Source organism: Canis lupus, chromosome 3 (assembly GCF_011100685.1).
Source record: "Canis lupus familiaris isolate Mischka breed German Shepherd chromosome 3, alternate assembly UU_Cfam_GSD_1.0, whole genome shotgun sequence".
In the NCBI taxonomy this organism is placed as follows: domain Eukaryota; kingdom Metazoa; phylum Chordata; class Mammalia; order Carnivora; family Canidae; genus Canis; species Canis lupus.
In genome coordinates, this window is record NC_049224.1 from 18,200,802 (window position 1) to 18,216,143 (window position 15,342).

The 15,342-nt window shown below is 37.1% G+C and overlaps 1 protein-coding gene and 1 long non-coding RNA gene across 2 annotated transcripts in view; one reads left to right on the forward strand and one right to left on the reverse strand.

Annotated features, from left to right (window-relative positions):
* Window positions 1-15,342, reverse strand: part of ADGRV1 (adhesion G protein-coupled receptor V1) — a 518,581-nt gene that overhangs the window by 200,593 nt on the left and 302,646 nt on the right. The gene's annotated exons all lie outside the window — the stretch shown is intronic.
* The window catches only part of LOC119871126, a 29,839-nt gene continuing 27,836 nt past the window's right edge, over window positions 13,340-15,342 (forward strand). The window contains exon 1 of the long non-coding RNA XR_005356733.1: window positions 13,340-13,474. This is a non-coding gene — a long non-coding RNA (uncharacterized LOC119871126). The remainder of the gene's footprint in view (window positions 13,475-15,342) is intronic.

Here is a 15,342-nt window from a genome sequence, read left to right on the forward strand (position 1 = left end):
CTCCACAGAGAACCTTATGGTGTAATTACCTTAATGTGCACCAATACACTACATTTCCACTGAAGTGACTGCCACATTTTAGTGAACATATTCTTCATGTAGAAAACATTCAATTGATAAGCTGCTGATAGGAATCATGGACTAACCACAGTACAAAGTTTGTTAGGAATCATGGACTAACCATAGTACAAAGTTTGTTTAACAATGTATTATTCTGAAAATGGTTAATCAAACATGAATAAAAGTATCTCTCCTTAGTACAAGAAACCTCACATCACAGCATTATGTACTTTACTGAGTCACTTCCAAATACTCAATGGAAACAATCCATTTTAAAATCAGAAGGTAGAGGTGGGTGAAAGCTAACGTACCTTACAATACTGCTCTAAAATACAATTCAGCTTCCTTCTGACTTATTATTCAAAATCATCTCAGAATACATGGGTGAGACTCTAAACCAAGTCCATCCATTATATGCAAGGGTACCCTATTACACAGTCTCTAGAGTTTCCCAGCGACAGGGAAAGTCATGTCTACTCTCTTTTCTTCACCTATGCTCATGACCAAAGTCCTCTTCTTGGTTGAGAAGATGGGAAATAAAAGGGCATAGCTGACTCCTGGCTCCTGTCCTGCCATCCTCCTAGTCACTGGGGGTCCAATTTTCCAGTCTTCCTACTACAGTGATTAGTTTAGAATACTAAAAAAAAAAAGAAAAATTTGTCTTTGGAATAGAAGAAAATTCAGTTCATGGGCTAGGAAGTGCCTTTTACTATCTTGCTTTTTATCTTCAACATATACACAGGGCCTGGATTAAAATCTACTGAATTGAAGTCATCTGATTTATTTTTATTTCTGATTTTTAAAATATTTTATTTATTTGAAAGAGAGAGAGAACATACGAATGAGAACAGGAGTGGAGAGTGAAGAGAGGCAGAGGAGAGAAAGAGAAGCAGGCTCCCTCCTGAGCAGGGAGCCCCACTTGGAGCTTGATTCCAGGACTCTGGGATCATCAAGTTATCTGATTTATTTAAAAAGTTTTAATTTAAGTATAGCTGACATATGATTTTTTACCTGACACCAAAACTATGACTATTTTGGTGATATTTCTAGCAAAATAAAAAATGCTTATAAACAGCTTTTATATTCACTAATAGCAACAGCCTAAAGTATTAATATAGTTAGTTGTTTACCATTTTTATCACTGACATGTTCTTTTTAAATTATAAGTGCTTAGGAATTTTAGAACTGCATATTTTTTAGGATTGCATTTTTAAAAATAAACATTCTAAACTTAATGCAAGCAAAATCATGTTTTAATTTTTTAAAAAGCCCATTTTCTCAGTGGTAGAATTAAGTGGACTTTTTTCCTGATGGAATTTAAAGGTCCCAAAGAGTATGTTTCAGCAACACTGTAGTGTTAAGAGTGTCAAGACTGATAACTAATTTCCAATTGTTTTTCAGTTAAATAATTCAAACTGATAAATTATGAAAAATAATTGTCCCACATCTTTTTAAATTAAAAAAGAAATGAATTATATTCCTATGAAATAAAGTTGTTTTTCTGAAGTTTAAAAAGGTCTTTTAGGGCATCAATCACTCTGAAGGTAAAAGTGAACATTGCGTGAAGTACATTTAGATTCTGGGTCTAGTTTTCATAATATGCCCTGTATTTACTATATAATCCAGAATGAATGTTCCTTATACTTAAAACACAATCAGAGTATCGAATTTGGTTGTCCCTGTTATAATTCTCTCTTTAATATCAGGCAAATGAATTGTCATTTCAGGGTCATGTGTTTATTTTTTTTCCCTTTCCCTTCAAGTAGAACTCTAAATAAAAGACATACTGCAATCATAATTTTTTTAAAATCTCGTGCAAATGCCTGCTGCACTGATTCATAGACCAAACTGGCGTCACCCAACGTCTAAAGAAAGGCCAGAATCACATATTATTTGCACTGTGAAATAATTCAAGGACCAGCAGTTCCAATCCCATCTTTTTACCAATAAAGAAAATTTGCCCTGAGGGAAAAAGGTTATTTAATTCACTGAATAAATATTTATGATTCACTTTTAGATATCAATAATGACCCAGGCACAAACAGTAGATAGAAACAGAAGAGACTCGAAGCCTGCCCTTACAGCATTTCCATGCCAGGAAGATAAGCCAGCAAATGAGCATATAACTACAAAAGGTCAACACAGTGGAGGAGAGAGTCAAACAGGGGTCTTGCAATAATTTGAATAGAGTCACCCCAATATTCATGTCTACCTGGAACCTCAGAGGTTGACTTTATTTGGCAATAAGGTCTTTGCAGATGTCATCAGTTTAGATGAGGTCACACCAGCTTAGGGTGGGCCCTAAATCCCATGACCCGTGTTCTTATAAGGACTCCACAGAAACACACACACACCAGGGAAGAGGCCATGGTGATGACAGAGGCAGAGATGGGAGCAATGTAGCCACTATCTAAGGAATGCCAAGAACTGCTGGCACCCACCAAAAATGATTAAGAAGCAAGGGAAGACTCTTCCCTAGACTCTCTGAAGGGACCACAGCTCCACCAACACCTTGATTTCAGACATTTAGCTTCTAGAACCATGAGAGAATAAATTTCTGTTGTTTTAAGTGGCCTAGTTTGTGGTACTTTGTTACAGCAGCCCCAGGCTCCATTTAGAGGGGAAGATCATGGGCAGCCTCTCTGAAAAAGTGATATTTTAGTAGTCATCTTAAGGGCAAGAAAGCAACAATCAGTAAATGTGAGAAAAAAAGTTTCGCAGGCCAAAGGAACATAGATAGCAGGTGCCATGGCCCCAGGATGGCAAAGAGTTCTCCAGGTTCAAGGGGCTGTATGATTTGTCCAAGATCTTAAGGCCAGGAAGTAGCAGAATGGTTCCAGGTCTTTTAATTTGAAAACCAGTGATTAAAGCCTCCACATCACATCTAGCTCTCAGGACATCCTCATGACAACCAACTAACCAACCCACCCACTCATCCTTCACTGTTCTTGGTGATTAAAAGTGAAATGTGGCTAGAGGCAGGCAGTGCAGATACTGCTGACAAAGGACATTTTTATGAGTGACAGGAGAAGGCCAGTTTTGAAGAATTACTCTACGATTTCCCCTCCTACCCAAAGTGCCCTACAGAAGCATGTGAGGACCAGCTCAATCAGTCTCCGAGTCTTGGGGACTATTTATAGCTCCTAGGAGAAGGAACAGAAAAGGCTTCCTTGACGGTGTAGCTATTGTCCATTCAAAATTACCAATAGGTAACAACTGTGACAACCTTCCTAAAATATTCACCATATCTGTGGCCCGATGAACAGGTTGCAAGGCTCACAGTTTTCCTACACAAATTGTGGCTATAACGTCACGGCATCCAGACAGGTTTTGTTTCTTTTACTCACTGCCTTAAAAATCCAGATATGTCACACAGTTCACGTATTTGATTTTTCTTGAAAAGTAAGATGCTCTTGAATCAGTCAGTTGAATAGTGGCTTCTACTTAGAAGGGGCACACATTTTACAGTTACCTGTCAATCCCTTGAACCTCACCTTAAAGAGTTTGTCTGGCCTCTTGTAGGCATTTGGGTTTGTGAGCCTTGATCTCTATAAGGATTAACTTTACAATCTCTAACCTGACCCCACTTTATCTGTACACTTAAAGCTTTCACTAGTCTCAAACTCAGAATGTATCATTAACTCTGAAAAACTCCTCAGTCTTCTATAAATACCTCACATTTGTTTTCCCGCCTTTCTACTCAGTTCTACTGCTCCTTCAGTGAACAAACCAAGTTATGGCTCTTTCTCCAAATACATCTGGCCCACTATTTTTCCAGAACTAACTCTTTATTGTGTTTGCTACTTAGAGTTTTCTTAACCGAATGCTGCCCCGCCTCGTTACTTAATTATCAAGTACGTATGTCTGGCCAAAGATTATCGGCCAAAGGCACTTCTTTGCTATCATCTTACTACTTAGAGCTACAATACACAAGGTTGGCTTTCATAACATGTTTCATAACATAGTAAGTGGATGGTGTCAATGAGTCATCACCAAAGAAAGGGTGGCTAGTTAATAATTCTAATTATTTTCTTTTGGATTAGCTTAGCTAGCCTTTTTGCTAAATAACAGGTAAACCCTGTTATTTCTAGAGAGTTCCTTACTCAATATGTACCAAAGAGGAGGAAAATAAAGAAAAGTTATCATTTTCTTGTATATTGCTCTAATATAAGGCTTTGTGAGAAGAAAGATTGAAATCAATGGCTAAAGTAAGACTAGATCACCCAGGCTTTCTGGGATCACAATCATCGTGGAAAATTTAAAATCAACTGCATCATTACATTTGGACTTCCAAAATCATTACAATAACATGTATAAGTTAAGCTTAGATGGTTTCTATAAATGAAATGTCAAAATACAATATTAAGTTAGCTATGGGTTTTATTTCATATGCCTTTGCATTTAGACCATCTCTATTCTGCCTAAGAGTCCGTTCTGAAGTTGAATTTTTAAATTCCTCAGGATACCTGTACGGCTGAGAATTTTAGTTGGATGGTGCTCTCAGTTCTATCTACAATTTCTGTATTTGCAGTTGGGGGACAGGGTTGGCAGTGACTCTTGGAGTAGAAACCATTTAGCAAGTTTTAAGTGATTTTGGATGGCTGCCTAGTAGTAGTAAAACCCAAAATTAATGAGATAGAACTGATTTGAGAATCATGAGTTTGAAGCATACCAGAAGCCCCATCCATATCTACCCTCCTGCCCACTCAGTTTAACTCATTCCTGAAAGTCATTCTGACTTTTTTAAATGGCTATTTGCAATAGAAATTTTCACAAGACTGATCATTTAATATTAACCAATTTCATTTCCTTTTACCTAAGAAAATCTTTAGTGACTTTAATCCTCACAAGGGTTATAAGTGATTTCCTGTCTCTTGTTGATTTAGAGCAAACATGCATCCCTAATGCATATTCTATAATATTAGAATTAGACATCATTTTGAAGTATAGTTTTGTTTTCTTTTGATGGTGATATCGGTGATATCTGCCTACAATATTTAAAACAGTGCTTTTATTTGGCATGAATTTATTAGGAATTCTCTAGAACAGATTTTGTTTATACTTTGTTTTTATTTTTTTTTCTGAGGAAATGTTCAAAACTAAGAGTGCTATTTTACCAGCATTCATATTCTACTCTGGAAAGGAGGAAAAAAAGGCAAATCCCAGGAGAAAAAAATGTAGAAAGCTCTGCTCTAGTACAAACAGCTATTTCTGTGTTTCTTTCACAGAAGAATAAGAAGTTTGTGAGAACATTATGCCCATAACCACGCATTCAAATGAGAGCTTCTAAACAACCTTCCGGTGAAGCTCTGAAATGAGGAATTGGCTGAATGTAATTCCCCTTCCCAGTGCCCCTCCTCTCTGCTGGTCCCACCTCTCCTCTCCCTGTCAGTTCTAACTAGCGCCGGTTTAAACTGGCTGGCTCCAGTGTTTGCAGCATCCTTCCTCTCTTTCTCTGAGCTTTTGTTCCAGTTACAACAGGGAGCATGGCTTTTTGCTTCCACGTAGCTTGTTCAATTAACCCACAGACTGAAAAACATCACGGTGTATCATTCACTACCTCTTCAAGGATGTAATTGCCTGAAAAGATCTTATTAACCTGAAGCGAATATAATTCCATGTTTACTATTTATTATCATACATATTTGTCTTTCACCCATTCTCCTGGTTCTGTTCAATAGCTTATACCCATTGGCTAATCATAAGTCATTCTGTGTAACTGTTCTGTTTGCTGTTTACGAAGTCCTACAGAAATATTTAAGTGCTGAATTTGAAAAGAATGCAAGGAAAGTCCATTCAAATATCCTAACTTTTTCTGTTTTTCTACTGGACAGACAAAAAGAGTAAACAGAACAGTCCTGAGTCATTCAACAAAGGAAGAACCAGAAAATGTCCCTGATGTGGTGGCATTATAATAAGCAATGCACTGCTTTTAGAATCAATTATTTTAAGTACTGAATATGTCCCTTCCTAACAGTACTTTTGAGAAGGAAAACTATTCCAAAGCAACTTTTGTTTTCAGAATATGTCATTACCAAAATTCAAAGAAAATACAAGCAACTGAAAGCATAGAAATATTATATTCTGATGAAATAAAAATTAATATTAAAACAGCCACCACACCCTATATTAAGTCCAGTGTCCCTGCTTGGGTTGAGGACTAATACAGCAGCCTGTTAGGAGTGGACTTTTGGCCTCAGGCTTCCAAGTTTCTAGGCCTGTGCACGACCAGGTACGTGTGCATGCATGCACGTATGCGTGCTGTTGGGGAATAAGAGGAACAGAGAGAAGATGAGGCCAGTGGAATAGGGCCAGTGACTCTGACTCTTTCACTCAAGGCTTCAGAACACTCTTAGATGCTAATATACGCTTGACAAATCTAATAGGATTCATCAAACCAGAGCAGCCGATAGAACTGAACTTGGCTTACCAGCAGGCGTCACACGCTAGAAAGTGAACTTTTGTCTGCACATGTGTTTTCTTTGGCCAGTTCAGTGCTTTTAATAATCTGAATGAGAAAGCCCTTAGGCAGGGCATGTAGTCCTTATGCCCTGTCTGTCACCATTCCACATTGCTTTATACTTGTTTTCATTCACACATTTATGGCGTGACTGGCCTATGAAGGCCTTTGAGTTTGTGATGTAACCTCAGAAGCTGAGTCCCACAACCCGGCATCTCCACTGGCCATATATAACCTAAAGCCTGACTGAAGCTCTTGACACAGGTTTCCCTCTCCATCTTAGGAATTCTGACTGAGAAGCACAGTCACTGTGGCAACAGGCTTAGCGGAGTATACAAATTCCAGTCTGTCTGTCCCCAGAGTATATGTTTACAATTAAACAGAGCATGGTACTAAAATCAGCCAACTCACCTGGGTATCATCCCTTTGCCAGAAATGGACAAACTTGGAATGAGAAAGCACATCATCAAAATCATGGATGACTCATAAATTCTGAGTAAATGTCAAATATGCTGTGCCTTTTTAATTTATTTTGGATTCTTAGAGAAAACTAAAGAATGACACAAGTGATGTATCTTCTGTTTGTGATACATCAGATACACACATACACACACACACACACACACACACACACACACACACAGTGTGCTCCTAAAGCAACTCATATTTTGGAGAAAAGAGAATCAAATTTATACCCAAGACCTTAAAACAGTCCATGGAGGGATGCCTGGGTGGCTCAGCGGTTGGGTATTTGCCTTTGGCTCAGGGTGTGATCCTGAGTCCTGGGATCGAGTTCCACGTAGGGCTCCCTGCATAGAACCTGCTTCTCCCTCTGCCTGTGTCTCTGCCTCTGTGTCTCTCATGAATTAATGAATAGAATCTTTAACAAAAAAATTCCATGGAGAGTGGAAGATTGTTACTCTGCTTACACTGTTTCTGTGAAACAAATGCAGTTCCTACGCTGTTCTGCTAGTGTGCAACAAATGCTAGGAACTATTTATAGGACCAGTTCTTAAGGAGAAAAGAAGTCAACAATGCCATTTTGAAGGCCTAAGGTAAATAAAAACACCAAGCTGTATGTATGGGAAATATGTTATTTCTGTTCTGCATGAAGAGGTGAAGTAAGGTAAGAATGACAGGATCTCTTGTCTGCATGGGGAACTCTAAAATGGCATCAATGTTGAAGGGTGAGATATATATATGTCCAATCTCTCTTAAGCTCTGTGAGAAAATATGATTTTCTGCTTTTCATGAGGCCATACAGAAATGGTCTAACTTATTGGGCTTTTTTAAGGATCATGGAAGATTCCAAGGAGAAAGTGCTTTAAAAACCTGGAAATCACTATTCGAATATTAGATATAATTATTTTAAAACCAAGTGAAAGGAAATACTACTCTTCCACCTGTAGAGCACAAGATCTAAACTTCCAAGGAAAACTTGCTTATCAATTCTAAGCATTATTCCCAGATGAACTACAGTTTCCCCCTCCAAACTATTATCCTTTTTCTCCACGTGTGCTTTCTTTTTAAAAACCATTTTAAAAAAAATATTTATTTATTTATTTGACAGAGAGAGAGAGAGAGAGAGAGAGAGCGAGCCTGAGCAGCGGGAGCTGCAGGCAGAGGAAGAAGCATGCTTTCCGCTGAGCAGGGAGCCCACACGGGGCTTGATCCCAGGACCCTGGGATCCTGACCCAAGCTGAAAGCAGCCACTTAACTGCCTGAGCCACCCAGGCGCCCTTCCCCATGTACTTTCATAGTACTTTGTATCCTTGTCCTTTAAAGCGTTTCATTCACAATAACATTAATCCATAATTCCACAAGCAGGAAGAAATTCAAATTGCATGGAAAGTAAGCAGTGAGCCTGGAATGGAATTCAGATTTCCTGACATTCTATTTAGTGTTCCATTTGTCAGGCCCTCATATTTGAATAATGAACTCAAACTAACCTGGTCATCATTGCTCAAAAATTCTTTAATCACAAGAGCAAATCAGAACAGAATGAGGTAAGTCAATGAAAACCCATTCCCTAAAACTGCTTTTAAGCGTCACTCCTCACACAGCTACTTAATTAATCAAACTCTGATCTACATCTTGTACCTCATTAAAAATGAGCCTCTTCTTTGACTACTTTGTTTTAAAACATAATCCCAAGGCTTACTCTGACAATATGTTTCCTTTATTGTCTTGATTTGACTTTGTTTTCCAACCTGAAAGATTTGATTTTCTAAAAATGACACATTGATTTATAGACAAATAAAACAGATAATCAATCCTCTAGATTAATTTTAAATCCATAGCTATAGCATTAGAGTTACTGATAGTCTTCTACTACTATAGATTTATTAATAGAAAATGTAGAGATACACACAGAGATAGGGGAGTGTTTCTTCTATCAGTGTCCCAGGAATGTGCCATGAAGAATAGAGGTGAGTTCCTCTAGATATAGTTTCTGAGTTGAAAGATTATGAAAGCGAATCCTAGAATCATCAACTATACTTCTACCAGAAGCCCATAACCCATCTCAGAACTGTAACTTTCCTCTGTGTTTAGTGATTAACCCTGCTTAATCCTAGGCATTATTAACAATAAATTGGAATGTAGGCTCAAGGAAGGTAGAAGTGTTATATGACTCATACACTCACATTTTGTGCACAGAAGAGTGCCTGGCATTTAATAGATGCTCAATAAATGATTTGTTGAGGGAAAGGGAGTGGAGAATTAAGCAGAGGCTCTGGATGGCAGAGTAGAGTCACATGATTCAGTGTAAATTACAGAAAGCCCTAACAGAAGCATTTAGTGGGGAAGCTTTTAGTAAAATCATATCTCTTTTGACACTTAAACATTATTGGCCTCACTGTTATCTTTTGTTTCCAAAAAAAATGTATTCTTCAACACTTATGGTAGTGTGTTAACTCAGGCAACAAAATGCAAGTTAAAATCAAGCACTTCTGGGGTGCCTGGGTGGCTCAGTGGTTGGGCATCTGCCTTTGGCTCAGGTCATGATCCTGGAATCCTGGGACTGAGTCCTGCATCAGGCTCCCTGTGGGAAGCCTGCTTATCCCTCTGCCTATGTCTCTGCTTCTCTCTTTGTCTCTCATAGATAAATAAAATCTTAAAAAAAAACCTAAAAAATAAGCAGTTCTAAGACTGAGGAAATATAGATAAGAATAGTTTCAAGTTAGTCAAAATGAATTTTTCAGAGCAATAAGTACAACTATAACTGGAATAAAAACTAGTAAATAAGAATCTGCTTTTGTCCTAATTGACATTAAAAATTACTGAATAACAACACTAATACAATTTTAAATTTTTCCCTCTTTCTCAAACAGGCTGTTTGGGACTTCCAGTTCAAGACACACAAAGGCTTCATACAGGAAAGTCTATTCTAAATACATACCAATGATGGAGTGAAAAAAAAGTGGAAGGAGTAAAGTTTACAGTACAGCCACAAATACAATCAAGCATTTTTGTGAACCAGAAATGGAACAAAAGTAGGGACTTTGTTGGGCTATGAGTTTAGAGTATCAGAGATACCAGATATTTTGGCTCCTGCAGAGTTAAAAAAGAAATGTTTCACAGGAAATGGAAACTGCAGGTGGCATGGCATGTTTTGGTGCTTCTTTACCTGAAAAAAGACCAGAACAGTTTCTGCCAAATGTTGCCCACAGTAGTGTCTTACAGAGTCGTAGGACTTAGTAAAATACCAATATAGTTGCCTGATGAGAAAAGAACCATGTCATAATTTGGCTCCAAGACTAGATTCACCATATACCCAGTATTAACTTTATTACTGTAAATCTGAGTTCCAGAATGGGGGCTCTAAGTTTTAGGTGGAAGATACTACAAAACTATTAGACACAAAGAGGTGTTGAAGAAAGGAAAAGAGAGGAGAAGAAGGGAGAAAACAAAACAAAACAAAAAATCTGCCACTCAAAAGTGAGTCTGTCAAGCAATATTTCAGGACATGTCAATAAATCTAATGCAAACAAAAGGCAATCAGTAAAACCAACAAATTGAATATAAATGTACTCTAAATAAAATTAACTTCATAATCTGACAAAGGTTTTTTTTTTTTCTTAAGATTTTATTTATTTATTCATGAGACACAAAGAAAGAAGCAGAGACACAGGCAGAGGGAGAAGCAGGCTCCACTCAGGAAGCCCTATGTGGGACTTGATCCCTGAACTCCAGAATCATGCCCTGTGCCAAAAGCAGAGCTTAACCACTGAGCCATTCAGGCATCCCTAACAAAGATCTTAAAAGAGTATGTTAACAATGACCGGAAATTAATGAAAACAAAGTTATCAATAAAAATAGCAAGAGGCTATATTCTGTGTATACAGTCAGAAATGAAATAAGAATCAGCAAATTCTTTTTTTTTAAAGATTTTTAAAAAAAATTTATTTATTCAGAGAGAGAGAGAGAGAGACTGAGAGGCAGAGACACAGGCAGAGGGAGAAGTGGGCTCCATGCAGGGAGCCCGATGCAGGACTCAATCCTGGGTCTCCAGGATCAGACCCCGGGCTGCAGGCGGCGCTAAACCGCTGCGCCACGGGGGGTGCTCAGAATCAGCAAATTCTTATACAAACCTTGAAATTTAAAATGAGAAAAACTCATCAGGAAGGTGTAATATACAAGAAACAACAGTACCCAAAGCAAGGAACTATTATACACATTGAAACTTTTATCTATATACTAAAAGAATGATACATGATAATAATTTTTGTTAAAAAATATACAAACAATAAAAAGTGGCAAGATTCTTTTTATGATTAGAAAGAAGATAAAAATAATAACTACAGACATTGTTACTTTTTTACAATTAAATATATGTTAAAATTTATGAGTATGCAATATAATCCACAATTTCCAAATTTTCAGAGACATAGAAAAGGCTAAAGAAAACATTATCAATTAAACAGAAAATAGGGAAGGAGAAAAATGAAAAAAAAATGATGGACAGAAAAAAGAAATAATGTAGAATTCCATCTAATACATCAGTAATCACAATAAATAGACATTATTAATAAAGATGGAATACCTGATTTAATTAAAATGATCAAACTATTAACTGCTTACAAGAATTACATCAAAAATAAAAACAGAAAGGTTGAAAATAAAGCATGAAAAAAATAGCAGACAAATATACTAAAAATGGCAACAAGAGGATATCTTAGGATTAAAAAATCAGACAAAACATGATTTAAAAGAAAAGAGCATTAAAGGATATAAAAGAATACCTATTATAGAAAAAAAGTACCAAAAATATATGAAAAATATAATGTAATCTTAAAACATATCTGGCAAAACCTGACAGAATTAAAAGGAGATAGTAAGAAATATCCAGTCAAAATAAAAGATTTAAGGAGTGCCTGGCTGGCTCAGTCAGAAGAGCCTGCGACTTTTGATCTCAGGGTTGTGAGTTTGAGCCCCATAATGGATATAGAGAGTACTTAAATAAATAGACACATGCAAACAGTTTTTTAAAAATATAAGATTTAAAACACTTCTATCAGATACTAATAGGCCACACAGATAAAAAATAGTAAGGGTAAAAAGTTTAAACAGACAGAAAGTGTGACAAGGTAAGAAAAAATACTCACAGAAATGGACTAGGAACTAGATTCTCCCTAAAATATCAACAAGTTTTTTTAAAATGGTATCATATATATTTTGACCCAATATTATTAAGCTAGAAATCAGCAATTAAAAAACTAGTAAAGAGATAAAAACATTTAATTTTTTAAAAACATGCTCCCAGATTAATTCAATAAATTAAAATGGAGATCACAAAATGTTTACAAAGGACAACAAATGTACCAAAATGTATTGGAAAGCTGCTACAGTGATACTTAAAGGTAAATTTATAGATTTAATTTTATTTACTTACAAAACTCAAAAGTCATTTAATTCAAAAGCTAAATAAAAAATAAGTAAACAAATTTAGAAGAAAAATAATAAAGAAAGGTAAACAGCTGGAAAAAATAGACACAGTAAACAAAACCATAAGCTTGATCTTCGAAAATGTCAATATAATAGATAAACCGTAAGAAAGGCTGATCAAGAAAAGAGGCAGAAATAAACACCATTGGGTATGAAAAAAGGAAGATTTTTAGACATACAACTGATGTCACTTTAAGAAAGTCATAGAGAAAAAAAATTAAAAATTAAAAAAAGAAAGTCACAGAGATACAAAATATTCATATTAATATATATGAAAATTATAGAAGTAGGTATAGGTTTAGATACAGGTAGAAGTGTGTGCATGAGAAGGAACACCACGGTTCATGCTACAAATAGAAAATAAAAAATTAATAATCTAGTAATAATTAACTAAATTTGATCCATAATCTAAAATATCTAAGTCCAGAAGAAATGAAAAAAGTTGTTTGGGAGAACACTGCAGAACACAGTCAATGTCTTTTTCTGCCATTTAGAGATTCACAAAGTCTAAGGTATGAAGGAATCATCTTGGAAATTATTACAAATGCAAACTATCAAGCTTCATCACGAGAGATTCTAAAGCAAAAATTTTAGAATAACTGGTTTTTAACAAGCATTCCAGGTAACTCTGAAGAGTTGGTTCTCAAGCAAGCCACATTCTTAGAAATACTGCTTCAAGACACAAGACATTTGAGCATCTACCTTTAAAAGCTCAGTCCACCTTCCTGGTAAATACATACCTTATGTGTGTAAAGGGGTAAAGGTAAAGACTGTGGTACTCACAGAGTTAAAAACAATAACAAACCATTAGAAAATCACATGCCTTTTCCCTTTTCCTCAGGCTTTTTTTTTTTTTCTGTTGAACATATGGACTATGAATTTCCATAAACTTCAAGAGCATAATCAATCTCTCCTCTCTATATTACAGAGCAAAACTTGCCCAAATATGTTAGAGCTGTTGTTCACCCCACTGCTATCAGTCAGAGCCCAAGGAGTGCACACATTGAAGTGAGTATTGTAGGGAGACACAAAGCCCCAGAACCACCTACCCTGAGTTAAACTCCTCACTCTAGAGAGAAGTGAAGACCTCCATCCCTACTCCGTAGCAGCTGACGGGAAGACATCCCAGGGTTGCCAGCCAGATTGGAACTACCAATGAATGATCACAGAGGATCAGACTGAGGATGCCCTTGTCTTTTCCCCCCAAAATGGCTTACTATTACACGAGTCTCCAAGAACCTAAGTACAGCCATAGGAAATGGCCAAGGGAGCCCAGAATTGCAGATGAAATTTTCATCACCCAGCAGAATGAAGCCCAATTCAGCGCTATGATCAAACAGAGTTAGATTCCTCACGTATCTGTGTGGGTGGACAGAGATTCATACCCTTGACATCCTAGGCAGGAAACCTAAAGAAAGTGAAAGAGGATTGGACAGCAGGGCTTTTACAGGCATCCTAAATCCAGAAGTTCTGACTTTAAGCTAAGGTTACAGGGAACCATCACAGGTTTGTGAATTGGGGGTGGGGTATACAGTCAAAGAAACCTACTTGTGATGAGAAATACAATTAAAGTGAAAAACATATTTGACAGAGGGGTACCTGGGTAGTTCAGTGGTTGAGTGTCTGCCTTGACTGAGGTCATGATCCCGGGGTCCTGGAATTGAGTTCCGCATCAGGCTTCCCACAGGGAGCCTGCTTCTCTCTCTGCCTCTGTCTCTGCCTCTCTCTGTGTCTCTCTCATGAATAAATAAATAAATAATCTAAAAAAAATATTTGACAGAGAAGACAAAAGATTGGGAGGATACTAAGTAGACAGACTTGAAATAATCAAAGGTGCAATTTTGATTGTGTGTGTGTGCCTGTGTATAAAACTCTAAAGGTGATCTTCTGAATGAATCAGCTCCACAAAGTCTTGGTTCAATGGGACCAGGAGGTTCTATCATTTAATCCTCCAAACAAGTTGATACATGTGTCCCATTATCCCCACATTAACACGAGGAACAGTCTCAACAAAGTTAAGGAACTTCCTCAAGTTTATGCAGAACCATCATCACTTGCTTAGACAACTGCAGAATGACTTAGTATTCCTACTTTCATCCCAGCCCCACGTATCGTCAAGATTCGTCTCAGAAGTTAGTGACCCTCTACAAAGTTAGTCAAGTGAGCCCTGCTTTCTGCACAAATTCTGAGTGGCTTGCCATGCCGTTGGTTGGAAGACTCTACTAGGCCCTCTCAGACCTCCCTGACTTCCTCTGCAACTGCTCCCCTGACTCCACATTCCAGACTCATGCTTTTACTGTTCCTAGTATAAACCTCAGGATAGTGCCTGCTTTTTGCTTTTCCCTTTCATCAATGCTTTTCCCCAGTTACATGCATGGCTTTCATCTTCATGTCCATCAGATCTCTGCTCAAATGATATATTCTCAGAGAGCCCTTCCTTGACCTCTCCTTTATAAAGTAGCTCAGTTTTTCTTTCGTTTTTTTTGGTTTTTTTTTTAGTAGCTCAGTTTCTACTACTCTTTCCTTTTGCAACTGCTTTATCCTTGTTCATTGCACTTCATCCCAACCTGGTATGCACCCTTGCTTCCTGCCACCACTGCCAATAAATATAAACACCACAAGTACAGGAATTTTGTCTCGATGTTTATGTCTCTAAACAAAGTCAGGAACAGGACCTGATGTAGTGTGCGTTCAATAAATGAATGAATCGATGGAGCTAGGTCTCTAACACTGATATAACAACAAATTTGAAAAATCATGCTTTTTAAGTAAACCAGCCAATTTCAATAGGCAGTACATTTTAAATGTTCAGTTATAATCTCGGGTAACAGAAATTTGAAACTGTCTAAACATTTAACAGCTCTATTAGTTTACTA